This window comes from Oncorhynchus gorbuscha, unplaced genomic scaffold (assembly GCF_021184085.1).
Source record: "Oncorhynchus gorbuscha isolate QuinsamMale2020 ecotype Even-year unplaced genomic scaffold, OgorEven_v1.0 Un_scaffold_2322, whole genome shotgun sequence".
Taxonomy (NCBI): Eukaryota; Metazoa; Chordata; class Actinopteri; order Salmoniformes; family Salmonidae; genus Oncorhynchus; species Oncorhynchus gorbuscha.
The window spans coordinates 59,608-82,977 of record NW_025746868.1 but is presented as its reverse complement, the minus strand read 5'-3'; the positions used below and the strand labels follow the sequence as shown (position 1 = coordinate 82,977).

General features: G+C 41.3%; 11 non-coding genes across 11 annotated transcripts; all 11 read right to left on the bottom strand.

The window, feature by feature from the left end:
- Positions 1–148: 148 nt before the first annotated feature.
- Positions 149–238, bottom strand: trnai-uau. The gene is given in 2 exon segments: positions 149–184; positions 201–238. It is a non-coding gene; the product is annotated as a tRNA-Ile (tRNA).
- A 2,118-nt stretch (positions 239–2,356) lies between these two features.
- On the bottom strand, positions 2,357–2,450 carry trnai-uau. Its single transcript has 2 exons — positions 2,413–2,450; positions 2,357–2,392 (listed from the first exon to the last, which is right to left on the bottom strand). It is a non-coding gene; the product is annotated as a tRNA-Ile (tRNA).
- A 647-nt stretch (positions 2,451–3,097) lies between these two features.
- trnai-uau lies at positions 3,098–3,191 on the bottom strand. The gene is made up of 2 exons: positions 3,154–3,191; positions 3,098–3,133 (listed from the first exon to the last, which is right to left on the bottom strand). It is a non-coding gene; the product is annotated as a tRNA-Ile (tRNA).
- A 647-nt stretch (positions 3,192–3,838) lies between these two features.
- Positions 3,839–3,932, bottom strand: trnai-uau. The gene is made up of 2 exons: positions 3,895–3,932; positions 3,839–3,874 (listed from the first exon to the last, which is right to left on the bottom strand). It is a non-coding gene; the product is annotated as a tRNA-Ile (tRNA).
- A 648-nt stretch (positions 3,933–4,580) lies between these two features.
- Positions 4,581–4,674, bottom strand: trnai-uau. Its single transcript has 2 exons — positions 4,637–4,674; positions 4,581–4,616 (listed from the first exon to the last, which is right to left on the bottom strand). It is a non-coding gene; the product is annotated as a tRNA-Ile (tRNA).
- A 648-nt stretch (positions 4,675–5,322) lies between these two features.
- Positions 5,323–5,416, bottom strand: trnai-uau. The gene is made up of 2 exons: positions 5,379–5,416; positions 5,323–5,358 (listed from the first exon to the last, which is right to left on the bottom strand). It is a non-coding gene; the product is annotated as a tRNA-Ile (tRNA).
- A 2,145-nt stretch (positions 5,417–7,561) lies between these two features.
- trnai-uau lies at positions 7,562–7,655 on the bottom strand. The gene is made up of 2 exons: positions 7,618–7,655; positions 7,562–7,597 (listed from the first exon to the last, which is right to left on the bottom strand). It is a non-coding gene; the product is annotated as a tRNA-Ile (tRNA).
- Positions 7,656–9,063: 1,408 nt separating this feature from the next.
- trnai-uau lies at positions 9,064–9,157 on the bottom strand. The gene is made up of 2 exons: positions 9,120–9,157; positions 9,064–9,099 (listed from the first exon to the last, which is right to left on the bottom strand). It is a non-coding gene; the product is annotated as a tRNA-Ile (tRNA).
- A 656-nt stretch (positions 9,158–9,813) lies between these two features.
- trnai-uau lies at positions 9,814–9,907 on the bottom strand. The gene is made up of 2 exons: positions 9,870–9,907; positions 9,814–9,849 (listed from the first exon to the last, which is right to left on the bottom strand). It is a non-coding gene; the product is annotated as a tRNA-Ile (tRNA).
- A 644-nt stretch (positions 9,908–10,551) lies between these two features.
- Positions 10,552–10,645, bottom strand: trnai-uau. The gene is made up of 2 exons: positions 10,608–10,645; positions 10,552–10,587 (listed from the first exon to the last, which is right to left on the bottom strand). It is a non-coding gene; the product is annotated as a tRNA-Ile (tRNA).
- Positions 10,646–11,293: 648 nt separating this feature from the next.
- Positions 11,294–11,387, bottom strand: trnai-uau. The gene is made up of 2 exons: positions 11,350–11,387; positions 11,294–11,329 (listed from the first exon to the last, which is right to left on the bottom strand). It is a non-coding gene; the product is annotated as a tRNA-Ile (tRNA).
- Between the last annotated feature and the right edge of the window lie 11,983 nt (positions 11,388–23,370).

The following is a 23,370-nucleotide window of genomic DNA, read 5'->3' as shown; positions in this document are numbered from 1 at the left end:
TCAGAAAACTAAGGATTTTAATACTAGCTGTGCATGCACTCTGACACAATATCTCAACCAAACATGTATATAATGTCCTCCTAAATATTTTGAAAAATGCTCCTTTTCTGGACAGCTAATAGACAGGCAGAGGTTCAAGAAAAGTACATGCTCCTGGTGAGGCTCGAACTCACAACCTCGGCATTGGCTGCATACTGCTGTATAAGTACCACACGCTAACCGATTGCGCCACAGGAGCCTGATACATTGATTAGCATATTTTGCACAAACATAGATGTACCATATTCGGTCCGAGTCAGTCCGACAATTGGCCGACCTGGCTAACTCAGACGGTAGAGCATGAGACTCTTAATCCTCGTATTCGTGGGTTCAAACCACAAATGGGGTGATTCACTACAGGCAGGCCTGCCCCATATGAAACAGCCATCCACCGCTTGGACTTTGAGCAGCAGTCTCGCCACCCTGCATTGCTGACTTGTCAGGCATGGCTGGTGATACAGAAGACTATGAATTTGAATACTAGCTGCCTGCACTCTGACCTGTTATCTCAATGACATACTGTTGTATAAGTAAAACAGGCTAACCAGTTGCACCACTGAGATCCATTAACAACCTCTACTGATCACATATTTTCCACAAACGGAGCTGTACGATAATCGGACCAGGTCAATAATGCTATTGAGATGCCTGCTTGCTCAGTCGGTGGGCTGTGTTTCTTAATCTCAGGGTCAGAAAACTAAGGATTTTAATACTAGCTGTGCATGCACTCTGACCTGTTATCTCAATGACATACTTATGTAATGTCCTCCTAAATGTTTTGAAAAATGCTCCTTTTCTGGACAATAAATAGACAGGCAGAGGGTTCAAGAAAAGTACATGCTCCTGGTGAGGCTCGAACTCACAATCCCCGGCATTGCTTCGCTGCATACTGCTGTATAAGTACCACACGCTAACCGGAAAGCCCACAGAGCCTGATACATTGATTAGCATATTTTTGCACAAACATAGATGTACCATTCGGTCCGAGTCAGTCCGACAATTGACCGACCTGGCTAACTCAGACGGTAGAGTATGAGACTCTTAATCTCGTATTCGTGGTTCAAACCACAAATGGGGTGATTCTTTTCTGAGCCGAAGCACCAACACTTCGCAAACAGCCATCCGCTTGGACTTTCGAGCAGTCTCGCCACCTCTGCATTGCTGACTTGTCAGGCATAGCTGGTGATACAGAAGACTATGAATTTGAATACTAGCTTTGCCTGCACTCTGACCTGTTATCTCAATGACTTATACTGCTGTATAGTAAAACAGGCTAACCAATTGCACCACAGGATCCATTAACAACACTCTCACTGATCACCATATTTTCCACAAACGGAGCTGTACGATAATCGGACCAGGTCAATATTACCACTGAGATGCCTGGTTAGCTCAGTCGGTAGAGCATGGGACACTCTTTAATCTCAGGGTCCGAAAACTAAGGATTTTAATACTAGCTGTGCCTGCACTCTGACCTGTTATCTCAATGACATACTTATGTAATGTCCTCCTAAATGTTTTGAAAAATGCTCCTTTTCTGGACAATAAATAGACAGGCAGAGGGTTCAAGAAAAAGTACATGCTCCTGGTGAGGCTCAACTCACAACCTCGGCATTGCTTCGCTGCATACTGCTGTATAAGTACCACACGCTAACCGATTGCACCACAGGAGCCTGATACATTGATTAGCATATTTTTGCACAAACATAGATGTACCATATTCGGTCCGAGTCAGTCCGACAATTGACCGACCTGGCTAACTCAGACGGTAGAGTATGAGACTCTTAATCTCGTATTCGTGGGTTCAAACCACAAATGGGGTGATTCTTTTCTGAGCCGAAGCACCAACACACTTCGCAAAACAGCCATCCGCTTGGACTTTAGCAGTCTGTACCCTGCATTGCTGACTTGTCAGGCATAGCTGGTGATACAGAAGACTATGAATTTGAATACTAGCTTTGCCTGCACTCTGACCTGTTATCTCAATGACTTACTGCTGTATAAGTAAAAGAGGCTAACCAATTGCACCACAGGATCCATTAACAACACTCTCACTGATCGCCATATTTTCCACAAACGGAGCTGTACGATAATCGGACCAGGTCAATATTACCGCTGAGATGCCTGGTTAGCTCAGTCGGTAGAGCATGACACTCTTAATCTCAGGGTCAGAAAACTAAGGATTTTAATACTAGCTGTGCCTGCACTCTGACCTGTTATCTCAATGACATACTTATGTAATGTCCTCCTAAATGTTTTGAAAAATGCTCCTTTTCTGGACAATAAATAGACAGGCAGAGGGTTCAAGAAAAGTACATGCTCCTGGTGAGGCTCGAACTCACAACCTCGGCATTGCTTCGCTGCATACTGCTGTATAAGTACCACACGCTAAACGATTGCGCCACAGAAGCCTGATACATTGACTAGCATATTTTGCACAAACATAGATGTACCATATTCGGTCCGAGTCAGTCCGACAATTGACCGACCTGGCTAACTCAGACGGTAGAGCATGAGACTCTTAATCTCGTATTCGTGGGTTCAAACCACAAATGGGGTGATTCTTTTCTGAGCCGAAGCACCAACACACTTCGCAAACAGCCATCCGCTTGGACTTTCGAGCAGTCTCGCCACCCTGCATTGCTGACTTGTCAGGCATAGCTGGTGATACAGAAGACTATGAATTTGAATACTAGCTTTGCCTGCACTCCTGACCTGTTATCTCAATGACTTATACTGTTGTATAAGTAAAACAGGCTAACCAATTGCACCACAGGATCCATTAACAACACTCACTGATCACCATATTTTCCACAAACGGAGCTGTACGATAATCGGACCAGGTCAATATTAACGCTGAGATGCCTGGTTAGCTCAGTCGGTAGAGCATGACGCTCTTAATCTCAGGGTCAGAAAACTAAGGATTTTAATACTAGCTGTGCATGCACTCTGACCTGTTATCTCAATGACATACTTATGTAATGTCCTCCTAAATGTTTTGAAAAATGCTCCTTTTCTGGACAATAAATAGACAGGCAGAGGGTTCAAGAAAAGTACATGCTCCTGGTGAGGCTCGAACTCACAACCTCGGCATTGCTTCGCTGCATACTGCTGTATAAGTACCACACGCTAACCGATTGCGCCACAGGAGCCTGATACATTGATTAGCATATTTTGCACAAACATAGATGTACCATATTCGGTCCGAGTCAGTCCGACAATTGACCGACCTGGCTAACTCAGACGGTAGAGTATGAGACTCTTAATCTCGTATTCGTGGGTTCAAACCACAAATGGGGTGATTCTTTCTGAGCCGAAGCACCAACACACTTCGCAAACAGCCATCCGCTTGGACTTTCGAGCAGTCTCGCCACCCTGCATTGCTGACTTGTCAGGCATAGCTGGTGATACAGAAGACTATGAATTTGAATACTAGCTTTGCCTGCACTCTGACCTGTTATCTCAATGACTTATACTGCTGTATAAGTAAAACAGGCTAACCAATTGCACCACAGGATCCATTAACAACACTCTCACTGATCACCATATTTTCCACAAACGGAGCTGTACGATAATCGGACCAGGTCAATATTACCGCTGAGATGCCTGGTTAGCTCAGTCGGTAGAGCATGACACTCTTAATCTCAGGGTCCGAAAACTAAGGATTTTAATACTAGCTGTGCCTGCACTCTGACCTGTTATCTCAATGACATACTTATGTAATGTCCTCCTAAATGTTTTGAAAAATGCTCCTTTTCTGGACAATAAATAGACAGGCAGAGGGTTCAAGAAAAGTACATGCTCCTGGTGAGGCTCGAACTCACAACCTCGGCATTGCTTCGCTGCATACTGCTGTATAAGTACCACACGCTAACCGATTGCACCACAGGAGCCTGATACATTGATTAGCATATTTTGCACAAACATAGATGTACCATATTCGGTCCGAGTCAGTCCGACAATTGACCGACCTGGCTAACTCAGACGGTAGAGTATGAGACTCTTAATCTCGTATTCGTGGGTTCAAACCACAAATGGGGTGATTCTTTTCTGAGCCGAAGCACCAACACACTTCGCAAACAGCCATCCGCTTGGACTTTCGAGCAGTCTCGCCACCCTGCATTGCTGACTTGTCAGGCATAGCTGGTGATACAGAAGACTATGAATTTGAATACTAGCTTTGCCTGCACTCTGACCTGTTATCTCAATGACTTATACTGCTGTATAAGTAAAAGAGGCTAACCAATTGCACCACAGGATCCATTAACAACACTCTCACTGATCGCCATATTTTCCACAAACGGAGCTGTACGATAATCGGACCAGGTCAATATTACCGCTGAGATGCCTGGTTAGCTCAGTCGGTAGAGCATGACACTCTTAATCTCAGGGTCAGAAAACTAAGGATTTTAATACTAGCTGTGCCTGCACTCTGACCTGTTATCTCAATGACATACTTATGTAATGTCCTCCTAAATGTTTTGAAAAATGCTCCTTTTCTGGACAATAAATAGACAGGCAGAGGGTTCAAGAAAAGTACATGCTCCTGGTGAGGCTCGAACTCACAACCTCGGCATTGCTTCGCTGCATACTGCTGTATAAGTACCACACGCTAAACGATTGCGCCACAGAAGCCTGATACATTGACTAGCATATTTTGCACAAACATAGATGTACCATATTCGGTCCGAGTCAGTCCGACAATTGACCGACCTGGCTAACTCAGACGGTAGAGCATGAGACTCTTAATCTCGTATTCATGGGTTCAAACCACAAATGGGGTGATACTTTTCTGAGCCGAAGCACCAACACACTTCGCAAACAGCCATCCGCTTGGACTTTCGAGCAGTCTCGCCACCCTGCATTGCTGACTTGTCAGGCATAGCTGGTGATACAGAAGACTATGAATTTGAATACTAGCTTTGCCTGCACTCTGACCTGTTATCTCAATGACTTATACTGCTGTATAAGTAAAACAGGCTAACCAATTGCACCACAGGATCCATTAACAACACTCTCACTGATCACCATATTTTCCACAAACGGAGCTGTACGATAATCGGACCAGGTCAATATTACCGCTGAGATGACTGGTTAGCTCAGTCGGTAGAGCATGACACTCTTAATCTCAGGGTCAGAAAACTAAGGATTTTAATACTAGCTGTGCATGCACTCTGACCTGTTATCTCAATGACATACTTATGTAATGTCCTCCTAAATGTTTTGAAAAATGCTCCTTTTCTGGACAATAAATAGACAGGCAGAGGGTTCAAGAAAAGTACATGCTCCTGGTGAGGCTCGAACTCACAACCTCGGCATTGCTTCGCTGCATACTGCTGTATAAGTACCACACGCTAACCGATTGCGCCACAGGAGCCTGATACATTGATTAGCATATTTTGCACAAACATAGATGTACCATATTCGGTCCGAGTCAGTCCGACAATTGACCGACCTGGCTAACTCAGACGGTAGAGTATGAGACTCTTAATCTCGTATTCGTGGGTTCAAACCACAAATGGGGTGATTCTTTTCTGAGCCGAAGCACCAACACACTTCGCAAACAGCCATCCGCTTGGACTTTCGAGCAGTCTCGCCACCCTGCATTGCTGACTTGTCAGGCATAGCTGGTGATACAGAAGACTATGAATTTGAATACTAGCTTTGCCTGCACTCTGACCTGTTATCTCAATGACTTATACTGCTGTATAAGTAAAACAGGCTAACCAATTGCACCACAGATCCATTAACAACACTCTCACTGATCACCATATTTTCCACAAACGGAGCTGTACGATAATCGGACCAGGTCAATATTACCGCTGAGATGCCTGGTTAGCTCAGTCGGTAGAGCATGACACTCTTAATCTCAGGGTCCTAAAAACTAAGAATTTTAATACTAGCTGTGCCTGCACTCTGACCTGTTATCTCAATGACATACTTATGTAATGTCCTCCTAAATGTTTTGAAAAATGCTCCTTTTCTGGACAATAAATAGACAGGCAGAGGGTTCAAGAAAAGTACATGCTCCTGGTGAGGCTCGAACTCACAACCTCGGCATTGCTTCGCTGCATACTGCTGTATAAAGTACCACACGCTAACCGATTGCGCCACAGGAGCCTGATACATTGATTAGCATATTTGCACAAACATAGATGTACCATATTCGGTCCGAGTCAGTCCGACAATTGACCGACCTGGCTAACTCAGACGGTAGAGTATGAGACTCTTAATCTCCGTATTCGTGGGTTCAAACCACAAATGGGGTGATTCTTTTCTGAGCCTAAGCACCAACACACTTCGCAAACAGCCATCCGCTTGGACTTTCGAGCAGTCTCGCCACCCTGCATTGCTGACTTGTCAGGCATAGCTGGTGATACAGAAGACTATGAATTTGAATACTAGCTGTGCCTGCACTCTGACCTGTTATCTCAATGACTTATACTGCTGTATAAGTAAAACAGGCTAACCAATTGCACCACAGGATCCATTAACAACACTCTCACTGATCACCATATTTTCCACAAACGGAGCTGTACGATAATCGGACCAGGTCAATATTACCGCTGAGATGCCTGGTTAGCTCAGTCGGTAGAGCATGACGCTCTTAATCTCAGGGTCAGAAAACTAAGGATTTTAATACTAGCTGTGCCTGCACTCTGACCTGTTATCTCAATGACATACTTATGTAATGTCCTCCTAAATGGTTTGAAAAATGCTCCTTTTCTGGACAATAAATAGACAGGCAGAGGGTTCAAGAAAAGTACATGCTCCTGGTGAGGCTCAAACTCACAACCTGGGCATTGCTTCGCTGCATACTGCTGTATAAGTACCACACGCTAACCGATTGCGCCACAGGAACCTGATACATTGATTAGCATATTTTGCACAAACATAGATGTACCATATTCGGTCCGAGTCAGTCCGACAATTGACCGACCTGGCTAACTCAGACGGTAGAGCATGAGACTCTTAATCTCGTATTCTGGGTTCAAACCACAAATGGGGTGATACTTTTCTGAGCCGAAGCACCAACACACTTCGCAAACAGCCATCCGCTTGGACTTTCGAGCAGTCTCGCCACCCTGCATTGCTGACTTGTCAGGCATAGCTGGTGATACAGAAGACTATGAATTTGAATACTAGCTTTGCCTGCACTCTGACCTGTTATCTCAATGACTTATACTGCTGACTTATACTGCTGTATAAGTAAAACAGGCTAACCAATTGTACCACAGGATCCATTAACAACACTCTCACTGATCACCATATTTTCCACAAACGGAGCTGTACGATAATCGGACCAGGTCAATATTACCGCTGAGATGCCTGGTTAGCTCAGTCGGTAGAGCATGACACTCTTAATCTCAGGGTCCGAAAACTAAGGATTTTAATACTAGCTGTGCCTGCACTCTGACCTGTTATCTCAATAACATACTTATGTAATGTCCTCCTAAATGTTTTGAAAAATGCTCCTTTTCTGGACAATAAATAGACAGGCAGAGGGTTCAAGAAAAGTACATGCTCCTGGTGAGGCTCGAACTCACAACCTCGGCATTGCTTCGCTGCATACTGCTGTATAAGTACCACACGCTAACCGATTGCGCCACAGGAGCCTGATACATTGATTAGCATATTTTGCACAAACATAGATGTACCATATTCGGTCCGAGTCAGTCCGACAATTGACCGACCTGGCTAACTCAGACGGTAGAGCATGAGACTCTTAATCTCGTATTCGTGGGTTCAAACCACAAATGGGGTGATACTTTTCTGAGCCGAAGCACCAACACACTTCGCAAACAGCCATCCGCTTGGACTTTCGAGCAGTCTCGCCACCCTGCATTGCTGACTTGTCAGGCATAGCTGGTGATACAGAAGACTATGAATTTGAATACTAGCTTTGCCTGCACTCTGACCTGTTATCTCAATGACTTATACTGCTGTATAAGTAAAACAGGCTAACCAATTGCACCACAGGATCCATTAACAACACTCTCACTGATCACCATATTTTCCACAAACGGAGCTGTACGATAATCGGACCAGGTCAATATTACCGCTGAGATGTCTGGTTAACTCAGTCGGTAGAGCATGACGCTCTTAATCTCAGGGTCAGAAAACTAAGGATTTTAATACTAGCTGTGCCTGCACTCTGACCTGTTATCTCAATGACATACTTATGTAATGTCCTCCTAAATGTTTTTTTGAAAAATGCTCCTTTTCTGGACAATAAATAGACAGGCAGAGGGTTCAAGAAAAGTACATGCTCCTGGTGGAGGCTGAACTCACAAGCTCGGCATTGCTTCGCTGCATACTGCTGTATAAGTACCACACGCTAACCGATTGCGCCACAGGAGCCTGATACATTGATTAGCATATTTTGCACAAACATAGATGTACCATATTCGGTCCGAGTCAGTCCGACAATTGACCGACCTGGCTAACTCAGACGGTAGAGCATGAGACTCTTAATCTCGTATTCGTGGGTTCAAACCACAAATGGGGTGATTCTTTTCTGAGCCGAAGCACCAACACACTTCGCAAACAGCCATCCGCTTGGACTTTCGAGCAGTCTCGCCACCCTGCATTGCTGACTTGTCAGGCATAGCTGGTGATACAGAAGACTATGAATTTGAATACTAGCTTTGCCTGCACTCTGACCTGTTATCTCAATGACTTATACTGCTGACTTATACTGCTGTATAAGTAAAACAAGCTAACCAATTGCACCACAGGATCCATTAACAACACTCTCACTGATCACAATATATTTTCCACAAACGGAGCTGTACGATAGTCGGACCAGGTCAATATTACCGCTGAGATGCCTGGTTAGCTCAGTCGGTAGAGCATGACACTCTTAATCTCAGGGTCAGAAAACTAAGGATTTTAATACTAGCTGTGCCTGCACTCTGACCTGTTATCTCAATGACATACTTATGTAATGTCTTCCTAAATGTTTTGAAAAATGCTCCTTTTCTGGACAATAAATAGACAGGCAGAGGGTTCAAGAAAAGTACATGCTCCTGGTGAGGCTCGAACTCACAACCTCAGCATTGCTTCGCTGCATACTGCTGTATAAGTACCACACGCTAACCAATTGCGCCACAGGAGCCTGATACATTGATTAGCATATTTTGCACAAACATAGATGTACCATATTCGGTCCGAGTCAGTCCGACAATTGACCGACCTGGCTAACTCAGACGGTAGAGTATGAGACTCTTAATCTCGTATTCGTGGGTTCAAACCACAAATGGGGTGATTCTTTTCTGAGCCGAAGCACCAACACACTTCGCAAACAGCCATCCGCTTGGACTTTCGAGCAGTCTCGCCACCCTGCATTGCTGACTTGTCAGGCATAGCTGGTGATACAGAAGACTATGAATTTGAATACTAGCTTTGCCTGCACTCTGACCTGTTATCTCAATGACTTATACTGCTGACTGCTGTATAAGTAAAAACAGGCTAACCAATTGCACCACAGGATCCATTAACAACACTCTCACTGATCACCATATTTTCCACAAACGGAGCTGTACGATAATCGGACCAGGTCAATATTACCGCTGAGATGCCTGGTTAGCTCAGTCGGTAGAGCATGACACTCTTAATCTCAGGGTCCGAAAACTAAGGATTTTAATACTAGCTGTGCCTGCACTCTGACCTGTTATCTCAATGACATACTTATGTAATGTCCTCCTAAATGTTTTGAAAAATGCTCCTTTTCTGGACAATAAATAGACAGGCAGAGGGTTCAAGAAATGTACATGCTCCTGGTGAGGCTCGAACTCACAACCTCGGCATTGCTTCGCTGCATACTGCTGTATAAGTACCACACGCTAACAGATTGCGCCACAGGAGCCTGATACATTGATTAGCATATTTTGCACAAACATAGGTGTACCATATTCGGTCCGAGTCAGTCCGACAATTGACCGACCTGGCTAACTCAGACGGTAGAGTATGAGACTCTTAATCTCGTATTCGTGGGTTCAAACCACAAATGGGGTGATTCTTTTCTGAGCCGAAGCACCAACACACTTCGCAAACAGCCATCCGCTTGGACTTTCGAGCAGTCTCGCCACCCTGCATTGCTGACTTGTCAGGCATAGCTGGTGATACAGAAGACTATGAATTTGAATACTAGCTGTGCCTGCACTCTGACCTGTTATCTCAATGACATACTGCTGTATAAGTAAAACAGGCTAACCAATTGCACCACAGGATCCATTAACAACACTCTCACTGATCACCATATTTTCCACAAACGGAGCTGTACGATAATCGGACCAGGTCAATATTACCGCTGAGATGCCTGGTTAGCTCAGTCGGTAGAGCATGACACTCTTAATCTCAGGGTCCGAAAACTAAGGATTTTAATACTAGCTGTGCCTGCACTCTGACCTGTTATCTCAATGACATACTTATGTAATGTCCTCCTAAATGTTTTGAAAATGCTCCTTTTCTGGACAATAAATAGACAGGCAGAGGTTCAAGAAAAGTACATGCTCCTGGTGAGGCTCGAACTCACAACCTCGGCATTGCTTCGCTGCATACTGCTGTATAAGTACCACACGCTAACCGATTGCGCCACAGGAGCCTGATACATTGATTAGCATATTTTGCACAAACATAGATGTACCATATTCGGTCCGAGTCAGTCCGACAATTGACCGACCTGGCTAACTCAGACGGTAGAGCATGAGACTCATAATCTCGTATTCGTGGGTTCAAACCACAAATGGGGTGATTCTTTTCTGAGCCGAAGCACCAACACACTTCGCAAACAGCCATCCGCTTGGACTTTGGAGCAGTCTCGCCACCCTGCATTGCTGACTTGTCAGGCATAGCTGGTGATACAGAAGACTATGAATTTGAATACTAGCTTTGCCTGCACTCTGACCTGTTATCTCAATGACTTATACTGCTGTATAAGTAAAACAGACTAACCAATTGCACCAAAGGATCCATTAACAACACTCTCACTGATCACCATATTTTCCACAAACGGAGCTGTACGATAATCGGACCAGGTCAATATTACCGCTGAGATGCCTGGTTAGCTCAGTCGGTAGAGCATGACGCTCTTAATTTCAGGGTCAGAAAACTAAGGATTTTAATACTAGCTGTGCCTGCACTCTGACCTGTTATCTCAATGACATACTTATGTAATGTCCTCCTAAATGTTTTGAAAAATGCTCCTTTTCTGGACAATAAATAGACAGGCAGAGGGTTCAAGAAAAGTACATGCTCCTGGTGAGGCTCGAACTCACAAGCTCGGCATTGCTTCGCTGCATACTGCTGTATAAGTACCAAACGCTAACCGATTGCGCCACAGGAGCCTGATACATTGATTAGCATATTTTGCACAAACATAGATGTACCATATTTGGTCCGAGTCAGTCCGACAATTGACCGACCTGGCTAACTCAGACGGTAGAGCATGAGACTCTTAATCTCGTATTCGTGGGTTCAAACCACAAATGGGGTGATTCTTTTCAGAGCCGAAGCACCAAAACACTTCGCAAACAGCCATCCGCTTGGACTTTCGAGCAGTCTCGCCACCCTGCATTGCTGACTTGTCAGGCATAGCTGGTGATACAGAAGACTATGAATTTGAATACTAGCTTTGCATGCACTCTGACCTGTTATCTCAATGACTTATACTGCTGACTTATACTGCTGTATAAGTAAAACAGGCTAACCAATTACACCACAGGATCCATTAACAATACTCTCACTGATCACCATATTTTCCACAAACGGAGCTGTACGATAATCGGACCAGGTCAATATTACCGCTGAGATGCCTGGTTAGCTCAGTCGGTAGAGCATGACACTCTTAATCTCAGGGTCAGAAAACTAAGGATTTTAATACTAGCTGTGCCTGCACTCTGACCTGTTATCTCAATGACATACTTATGTAATGTCCTCCTAAATGTTTTGAAAAATGCTCCTTTTCTGGACAATAAATAGACAGGCAGAGGTTCAAGAAAAGTACATGATCCTGGTGAGGCTCGAACTCACAACCTCGGCATTGCTTCGCTGCATACTGCTGTATAAGTACCACACGCTAACCGATTGCGCCACATGAGCCTGATACATTGATTAGCATATTTTGCACAAACATAGATGTACCATATTCGGTCCGAGTCAGTCCGACAATTGACCGACCTGGCTAACTCAGACGGTAGAGCATAAGACTCTTAATCTCGTATTCGTGGGTTCAAACTACAAATGGGGTGATTCTTTTCTGAGCCGAAGCACCAACACACTTCGCAAACAGCCATCCGCTTGGACTTTCGAGCAGTCTCACCACCCTGCATTGCTGACTTGTCAGGCATAGCTGGTGATACAGAAGACTTTGAATTTGAATACTAGCTGTGCCTGCACTCTGACCTGTTATCTCAATGACATACTGCTGTATAAGTAAAACAGGCTAACCAATTGCACCACAGGATCCATCAAAAACACTTTCACTGATCACCATATTTTGCAGAAATGGAGCTGAAAGATATTCGGACCAAGTCAATATTACTATTGTGGTACCTGGTTAAGCTCAGTCGGTAGAGCATGACACTCTTAATCTCAGGGTCAGAAAACTAAGGATTTTAATACTAGCTGTGCCTGCACTCTGACCTGTTATCTCAATGACATACTTATGTAATGTCCTCTAAATGTTTTGAAAAATGCTCCTTTTCTGGACAATAAATAGACAGGCAGAGGGTTCAAGAAATGTACATTCTCCTGGTGAGGCTCGAACTCACAACCTCGGCATTGCTTCTCTCGCTGCATACTGCTGTATAAGTACTACACGCTAACCGATTGCGCCACAGGAGCCTGATACATTGATTTGCATATTTTGCACAAACATAGATGTACCATATTCGGTCCGAGTCAGTCCGACAATTGACCGACCTGGCTAACTCAGACGGTAGAGCATGAGACTCTTAATCTCGTATTCGTGGGTTCAAACCACAAATGGGGTGATTCTTTTCTGAGCCGAAGCACCAACACACTTCGCAAACAGCCATCCGCTTGACTTTCGAGCAGTCTCGCCACCCTGCATTGCTGACTTGTCAGGCATAGCTGGTGATACAGAAGACTATGAATTTGAATACTAGCTTGCCTGCACTCTGACCTGTTATCTCAATGACTTATACTGCTGTATAAGTAAAACAGGCTAACCAATTGCACCACAGGATCCATTAACAACACTCTCACTGATCACCATATTTTCCCACAAACGGAGCTGTACGATAATCGGACCAGGTCAATATTACCGCTGAGATGCCTGGTTAGCAGGAGGAGGTGAGGGCCCTTGGAGTGTGGTGTCAGGAAAATAACCTCACACTCAACGTCAACAAAACTAAGGAGATGATTGTGGACTTCAGGAAACAGCAGAGGGAACACCCCCTATCCACATCGATGGAACAGTAGTGGAGAGGGTAGCTAGTTTTAAGTTCCTCGGCATACATCACAGACAAACTGAATTGGTCCACTCACACTGACAGCATCGTGAAGAAGGCGCAGCAGCGCCTATTCAACCTCAGGAGGCTGAAGAAATTGGCTTGTCACCAAAAGCACTCACAAACTTCTACAGATGCACAATCGAGAGCATCCTGGCGGGCTGTATCACCGCCTGGTACGGCAACTGCTCCGCCCTCAACCGTAAGGCTCTCCAGAGGGTAGTGAGGACTGCACAACGCATCACCGGGGGCAAACTACCTGCCCTCCAGGACACCTACACCACCCGTTGTTACAGGAAGGCCATAAAGATCATCAAGGACATCAACCACCCGAACCACTGCCTGTTCACCCCGCTATCATCCAGAAGGCGAGGTCAGTACAGGTGCATCAAAGCTGAGACCGAGAGACTGAAAAACAGCTTCTATCTCAAGGCCATCAGACTGTTAAATAGCCACCACTAACATTGAGTGGCTGCTGCCAACACACTGTCATTGACACTGACCCAACTCCAGCCATTTAATAATGGGAATTGATGGGAAATGATGTAAATATATCACTAGCCACTTTAAACAATGCTACCTTATATAATGTTACTTACCCTACATTATTCATCTCATATACATATGTATATACTGTACTCTACAACATCGACTGCATCCTTATGTAACACATGTATCACTAGCCACTTTAACTATGCCACTTTGTTTACTTTGTCTACATACTCATCTCATATGTATATACTGTACTCGATACCATCTACTGTATGCTGCTCTGTACCATCACTCATTCATATATCCTTATGTACATGTTCCTTATCCCCTTACACTGTGTATAAGACAGTAGTTTTGGAATTGTTAGTTAGATTACTTGTTGGTTATCACTGCATTGTCGGAACTAGAAGCACAAGCATTTCGCTACACTCGCATTAACATCTGCTAACCATGTGTATGTGACAAATAAAATTTGATTTGATTTGATTTGATTTTGATTTAGCTCAGTCGGTGAGCATGACACTCTTAATCTCAGGGTCAGAAAACTAAGGATTTTAATACTAGCTGTGCCTGCACTCTGACCTGTTATCTCAATGACATACTTATGTAATGTCCTCCTAAATGTTTTGAAAAATGCTCCTTTTCTGGACAATAAATAGACAGGCAGAGGGTTCAAGAAAAGTACATGATCCTGGTGAGGCTCGAACTCACAACCTCGGCATTGTTTCGCTGCATACTGCTATATAATTACCACACGCTAACCGATTGCGCCACATGAGCCTGATACATTGATTAGCATATTTTGCACAAACATAGATGTACCATATTCGGTCCGAGTCAGTCCGACAATTGACCGACCTGGCTAACTCAGACGGTAGAGCATGAGACTCTTAATCTCGTATTCGTGGGTTCAAACCACAAATGGGGTGATTATTTTCTGAGCCGAAGCACCAACACACTTCGCAAACAGCCATCCGCTTGGACTTTCGAAAGCAGTCTCGCCACCCTGCATTGCTGACTTGTCAGGCATAGCTGGTGATACAGAAGACTATGAATTTGAATACTAGCTTTGCCTGCACTCTGACCTGTTATCTCAATGACATACTGCTGTATAAGTAAAACAGGCTAACCAATTGCACCACAGGATCCATCAAAACACTTTCACTGATCACCATATTTTGCAGAAATGGAGCTGAAAGATATTCGGACCAAGTCAATATTACTATTGTGGTACCTGAATATAATAGAAACAGTTGATCTAGCTGGTCTGTCATATTATAATAGAGACAGTAGATCTAGCTGGTCTGTCATAATATAATAGAGACAGTTGATCTAGCTGGTCTGTCATATTATAATAGAGACAGTAGATCTAGCTGGTCTGTCATAATATAATAGAGACAGTAGGTCTAGCTGGTCTGTCATAATATAATAGAGACAGTAGATCTAGCTGGTCTGTCATAATATAATAGAGACAGTAGATCTAGCTGGTCTGTCATATTATAATAGAGACAGTAGATCTAGCTGGTCTGTCATAATATAATAGAAACAGTTGATCTAGCTGGTCTGTCATATTATAATAGAGACAGTAGATCTAGCTGGTCTGTCATAATATAATAGAAACAGTAGTTCTAGCTGGTCTGTCATAATATAATAGAGACAGTAGATCTAGCTGGTCTGTCATAATATAACAGAGACATAGAGACAGTAGATCTAGCTGGTCTGTCATACTGTAATAGAGACAGTAGATCTAGCTGGTCTGTCATAATATAATAGAGACAGTAAATCTAGCTGGTCTGTCATAATATAATAGAGGAAGTAGGTTTAGCTGGTCTGTCATAATATAATAGAGACAGGAGATTTAGCTGGTCTGTCATAATATAATAGAGACAGAGACAGTAGATCTAGCTGGTCTGTCATATTATAATAGAGACAGTAGATCTAGCTGGTCTGTCATAATATAATAGAGACAGTAGATCTAGCTGGTCTGTCATAATATAATAGAGACAGTAGATCTAGCTGGTCTGTCATAATATAATAGAGACAGTAGATCTATATATATAATAGAGACAGTAGATCTAGCTGGTCTGTCATAATATAATAGAGACAGTAGATCATACAGTAGATCTAGCTGGTCTGTCATAATATAATAGATAATATAACAGTAGATCTAGCTGGTCTGTCATAATATAATAGAGAACAGTCTGATCATAGCTGATCTGTGGTCATAATATAATAGAGACAGTAGATCTAGCTGGTCTGTCATAATATAATAGATAGAGACAGGGACAGTAGATCTAGCTGGTCTGTCATATTATAATAGAGACAGTAGATCTAGCTGGTCTGTCATAATATAATAGAGACAGAGACAGTAGATCTAGCTGGTCTGTCATATTATAATAGAGACAGTAGATAATATAATAGACAGTAGATCTAGAGACTGGTCTGTCTGTCATAATATAATAGAGACAGTTGATCTAGCTGGTCTGTCATAATATAATAGAGACAGTAGATCTAGCTGGTCTGTCATAATATAATAGAGACAGTAGATCTAGCTGGTCTGTCATAATATAATAGAGACAGTAGATCTAGCTGGTCTGTCATAATATAATAGAGACAGTAGATCTAGCTGGTCTGTCATAATATAATAGAGACATAGAGACAGTAGATCTAGCTGGTCTGTCATATTATAATAGAGACAGTAGATCTAGCTGGTCTGTCATAATATAATAGAAACAGTAGATCTAGCTGGTCTGTCATATTATAATAGAGACAGTAGATCTAGCTGGTCTGTCATAATATAATAGAGACAGTAGATCTAGCTGGTCTGTCATATTATAATAGAGACAGTAGATCTAGCTGGTCTGTCATAATATAATAGAGACAGTAGGTCTAGCTGGTCTGTCATAATATAATAGGACAGTCTGTCATAATATAATAGAGACAGTAGATCTAGCTGGTCTGTCATAATATAATAGAGACAGTAGATCTAGCTGGTCTGTCATAATATAATAATAGAGACAGTAGATCTAGCTGGTCTGTCATAATATAATAGAGAACAGTGGTCTGTCATCTAGCTGGTCTGTCATAATATAATAGAGACAGTAGATCTAGCTGGTCTGTCATAATATAATAGAGACAGTAGATCTAGCTGGTCTGTCATAATATAATAGAGACAGTATAATATAATAGAGACAGTAGATCTAGCTGGTCTGTCATAATATAATAGAGACAGTAGATCTAGCTGGTCTGTCATAATATAATAGAGACAGTAGATCTAGCTGGTCTGTCATAATATAATAGATAAGCTATAATAGAGACAGTAGATCTAGCTGGTCTGTCATAATATAATAGAGACTGTAGTTCTAGCTGGTCTGTCATAATATAATAGAGACAGTAGATCTAGCTGGTCTGTCATAATATAATAGAGACATAGAGACAGTAGATCTAGCTGGTCTGTCATAATATAATAGAGACATAGAGACAGTAGATCTAGCTGGTCTGTCATAATATAACAGAGACATAGAGACAGTAGATCTAGCTGGTCTGTCATACTGTAATAGAGACAGTAGATCTAGCTGGTCTGTCATAATATAATAGAGACAGTAAATCTAGCTGGTCTGTCATAATATAATAGAGACAGTAGATCTAGGTTGTCTGTGATAATATAATAGAGACAGTAGATCTAGCTGGTCTGTCATAATATAATAGAGACAGTTCTAGCTGGTCTGTCATAATATAATAGAGACAGTAGATCTAGCTGGTCTGTCATAATATAATAGAGACATAGAGACAGTAGATCTAGCTGGTCTGTCATATATATAATAGAGACAGTAGATCTAGCTGGTCTGTCATAATATAACAGAGACATAGAGACAGTAGATCTAGCTGGTCTGTCATACTGTAATAGAGACAGTAGATCTAGCTGGTCTGTCATAATATAATAGAGACAGTAAATCTAGCTGGTCTGTCATAATATAATAGAGACAGTAGATCTAGGTTGTCTGTCATAATATAATAGAGACAGTAGATCTAGCTGGTCTGTCATAATATAATAGAGACAGTAGATCTAGCTGGTCTGTCATAATATAATAGAGACAGTAGATCTAGCTGGTCTGTCATAATATAATAGAGACAGTAGATCTAGCTGGTCTGTCATATTATAATAGAGACAGTAGATCTAGCTGGTCTGTCATAATATAATAGAGACAGTAGATCTAGCTGGTCTGTCATAATATAATAGAGACAGTAGATCTAGCTGGTCTGTCATAATATAATAGAGACAGTAGATCTAGCTGGTCTGTCATAATATAATAGAGACAGTAGATCTAGCTGGTCTGTCATAATATAATAGAGACAGTAGATCTAGCTGGTCTGTCATAATATAATAGAGACTGTAGTTCTAGCTGGTCTGTCATAATATAATAGAGACAGTAGATCTAGCTGGTCTGTCATAATATAATAGAGATATAATATAATAGAGACAGTAGATCTAGCTGGTCTGTCATAATATAATAGAGAGATCTAGCTGGTCTGTCATAATATAATAGAGACAGTAGATCTAGGTTGTCTGTCATTATATAATAGAGACAGTAGATCTAGCTGGTATGTCATAATATAATAGAGACAGTAGATCTAGCTGGTCTGTCATAATATAATAGAGACAGTAGATCTAGCTGGTCTGTCATAATATAGAATGTAGATCTAGCTGGGCTGTCATAATATAATAGAGACATAGAGACAGTATATCTAGCTGGTCTGTCATATTATAATAGAGACAGTAGATCTAGCTGGTCTGTCATAATAAAATAGAGACAGTAGTTCTAGCTGGTCTGTCATAATATAATAGAGAGAGTATATCTAGCTGGTCTGTCATAATATAATAGAGGCAGTAGATCTAGCTGGTCTGTCACAATATAATAGAGACAGTAGATCTAGCTGGTCTGTCATAATATAATAGAGACAGAGACAGTAGATCTAGCTGGTAATATAATAGAGACAGTAGATCTGTCATATTATAATAGAGACAGTAGATCTAGCTGGTCTGTCATAATATAATAGAAACAGTTGATCTAGCTGATCTGTCATATTATAATAGAGACAGTAGATCTAGCTGGTCTGTCATAATATAATAGAGAGAGTATATCTAGCTGGTCTGTCATAATATAATAGAGGCAGTAGATCTAGCTGGTCTGTCACAATATAATAGAGACAGTAGATCTAGCTGGTCTGTCATAATATAATAGAGACAGAGACAGTAGATCTAGCTGGTCTGTCATATTATAATAGAGACAGTAGATCTAGCTGGTCTGTCATAATATAATAGAAACAGTTGATCTAGCTGGTCTGTCATATTATAATAGAGACAGTAGATCTAGCTGGTCTGTCATAATATAATAGAGACAGTTGATCTAGCTGGTCTGTCATATTATAATAGAGACAGTAGATCTAGCTGGTCTGTCATAATATAATAGAGACAGTAGGTCTAGCTGGTCTGTCATAATATAATAGAGACAGTAGATCTAGCTGGTCTGTCATAATATAATAGAGACAGTAGATCTAGCTGGTCTGTCATATTATAATAGAGACAGTAGATCTAGCTGGTCTGTCATAATATAATAGAAACAGTTGATCTAGCTGGTCTGTCATATTATAATAGAGACAGTAGATCTAGCTGGTCTGTCATAATATAATAGAAACAGTAGTTCTAGCTGGTCTGTCATAATATAATAGAGACAGTAGATCTAGCTGGTCTGTCATAATATAACAGAGACATAGAGACAGTAGATCTAGCTGGTCTGTCATACTGTAATAGAGACAGTAGATCTAGCTGGTCTGTCATAATATAATAGAGACAGTAAATCTAGCTGGTCTGTCATAATATAATAGATTAAGTAGGTTTAGCTGGTCTGTCATAATATAATAGAGACAGGAGATTTAGCTGGTCTGTCATAATTGAGACAGAGACAGTAGATCTAGCTGGTCTGTCATATTATAATAGAGACAGTAGATCTAGCTGGTCTGTCATAATATAACAGAGACATAGAGACAGTAGATCTAGCTGGTCTGTCATACTGTAATAGAGACAGTAGATCTAGCTGGTCTGTCATAATATAATAGAGACAGTAAATCTAGCTGGTCTGTCATAATATAATAGAGACAGTAGATCTAGCTGGTCTGTCATAATATAATAGAGACAGTAGATCTAGCTGGTCTGTCATAATATAATAGAGACAGTAGATCTAGCTGGTCTGTCATAATATAATAGAGACAGTAGATCTAGCTGGTCTGTCATAATATAATAGAGACAGTAGATCTAGCTGGTCTGTCATAATATAATAGAGACAGTAGATCTAGCTGGTCTGTGATAATATAATAGAGACAGTAGATCTAGCTGGTCTGTCATAATATAATAGAGACAGTAGATCTAGCTGGTCTGTCATAATATAATAGAGACAGTAGATCTAGCTGGTCTGTCATAATATAATAGAGACAGTAGATCTAGCTGGTCTGTGATAATATAATAGAGACAGTAGATCTAGCTGGTCTGTCATAATATAATAGAGACTGTAGTTCTAGCTGGTCTGTCATAATATAATAGAGACAGTAGATCTAGCTGGTCTGTCATAATATAATAGAGACATAGAGACAGTAGATCTAGCTGGTCTGTCATATTATAATAGAGACAGTAGATCTAGCTGGTCTGTCATAATATAACAGAGACATAGAGACAGTAGATCTAGCTGGTCTGTCATACTGTAATAGAGACAGTAGATCTAGCTGGTCTGTCATAATATAATAGAGACAGTAAATCTAGCTGGTCTGTCATAATATAATAGAGACAGTAGATCTAGGTTGTCTGTGATAATATAATAGAGACAGTAGATCTAGCTGGTCTGTCATAATATAATAGAGACTGTAGTTCTAGCTGGTCTGTCATAATATAATAGAGACAGTAGATCTAGCTGGTCTGTCATAATATAATAGAGACAGAGACAGTAGATCTAGCTGGTCTGTCATATTATAATAGAGACAGTAGATCTAGCTGGTCTGTCATAAAATAGACAGTAGATCTAGCTGGTCTGTCATACAACAGAGACAGTAGATCTAGCTGGTCTGTCATAATATAATAGAGACAGTAGATCTAGCTGGTCTGTCATAATATAATAGAGACAGTAGATCTAGCTGGTCTGTCATAATATAATAGAGACAGTAGATCTAGCTGGTCTGTCATAATATAATAGAGACAGTAGATCTAGCTGGTCTGTCATAATATAATAGAGACAGTAGATCTAGCTGGTCTGTCATAATATAATAGAGACAGTAGATCTAGCTGGTCTGTCATAATATAATAGAGACAGTAGATCTAGCTGGTCTGTCATATTATAATAGAGACAGTAGATCTAGCTGGTCTGTCATAATATAATAGAGACAGTAGATCTAGCTGGTCTGTCATAATATAATAGAGACAATAGACAATAGATCTAGCTGGTCTGTCATAATATAATAGAGACAGTAGATCTAGGTTGTCTGTCATTATATAATAGAGACAGTAGATCTAGCTGGTATGTCATAATATAATAGAGACAGTAGATCTAGCTGGTCTGTCATAATATAATAGAGACAGTAGATCTAGCTGGTCTGTCATAATATAGAATGTAGATCTAGCTGGGCTGTCATAATATAATAGAGACATAGAGACAGTATATCTAGCTGGTCTGTCATATTATAATAGAGACAGTAGATCTAGCTGGTCTGTCATAATAAAATAGAGACAGTAGTTCTAGCTGGTCTGTCATAATATAATAGAGAGAGTATATCTAGCTGGTCTGTCATAATATAATAGAGGCAGTAGATCTAGCTGGTCTGTCACAATATAATAGAGACAGTAGATCTAGCTGGTCTGTCATAATATAATAGAGACAGAGACAGTAGATCTAGCTGGTCTGTCATATTATAATAGAGACAGTAGATCTAGCTGGTCTGTCATAATATAATAGAAACAGTTGATCTAGCTGATCTGTCATATTATAATAGAGACAGTAGATCTAGCTGGTCTGTCATAATATAATAGAGAGAGTATATCTAGCTGGTCTGTCATAATATAATAGAGGCAGTAGATCTAGCTGGTCTGTCACAATATAATAGAGACAGTAGATCTAGCTGGTCTGTCATAATATAATAGAGACAGAGACAGTAGATCTAGCTGGTCTGTCATATTATAATAGAGACAGTAGATCTAGCTGGTCTGTCATAATATAATAGAAACAGTTGATCTAGCTGGTCTGTCATATTATAATAGAGACAGTAGATCTAGCTGGTCTGTCATAATATAATAGAGACAGTTGATCTAGCTGGTCTGTCATATTATAATAGAGACAGTAGATCTAGCTGGTCTGTCATAATATAATAGAGACAGTAGGTCTAGCTGGTCTGTCATAATATAATAGAGACAGTAGATCTAGCTGGTCTGTCATAATATAATAGAGACAGTAGATCTAGCTGGTCTGTCATATTATAATAGAGACAGTAGATCTAGCTGGTCTGTCATAATATAATAGAAACAGTTGATCTAGCTGGTCTGTCATATTATAATAGAGACAGTAGATCTAGCTGGTCTGTCATAATATAATAGAGACAGTTGATCTAGCTGGTCTGTCATATTATAATAGAGACAGTAGATCTAGCTGGTCTGTCATAATATAATAGAGACAGTAGGTCTAGCTGGTCTGTCATAATATAGTAGAGACAGTAGATCTAGCTAGATCTAGCTGTCATACATTTTCATATTCCATCCATCGTCATGACCACCATTGTGGCTGACCACATTGTTCCACAGTCCCTATCTTTCATGTTTAATGTTCTGAGGCTGGTTCTCCATAGTGACAGGACAAAGGAATGTTGTCTGTGGCCTAAGATTTACCAGGTGCGTGAGGAGTCATAAAACCCCCACACCTTCAGACCCCTAGATCTCTCATCCTCTGTTGGGGTTGAGAGCTAATCTGTAGGGTTGTGGTCTCCTGTAACCTGACCTGATCAGGACTGTCATGACACCTGTGATCCAGAAACTGAAACAGTTTAGGGTTAGAAACTGTTCTAGAACCTGTGATGCAGAAACTGCCTAGCAACCATTGTTCCTCACTAGACTGGTGCTCTGCATGTCTATTATTTAATTCGTTTTTTTCAGGTTTCGATCGAAGTGATATCTGTGTTTGTGGGACCACCAAGTGCTGGAATGAGGTGTCTGTGTGTTCCCAATTCTCTCAGAAATTATGGTTTTCACTTGAAGTTCCTCACTATTATAGAAATATGTGTGTGTGTATATATATACACCCCCCCCCCCCCACACAGTGCATAAGGAAAGTAT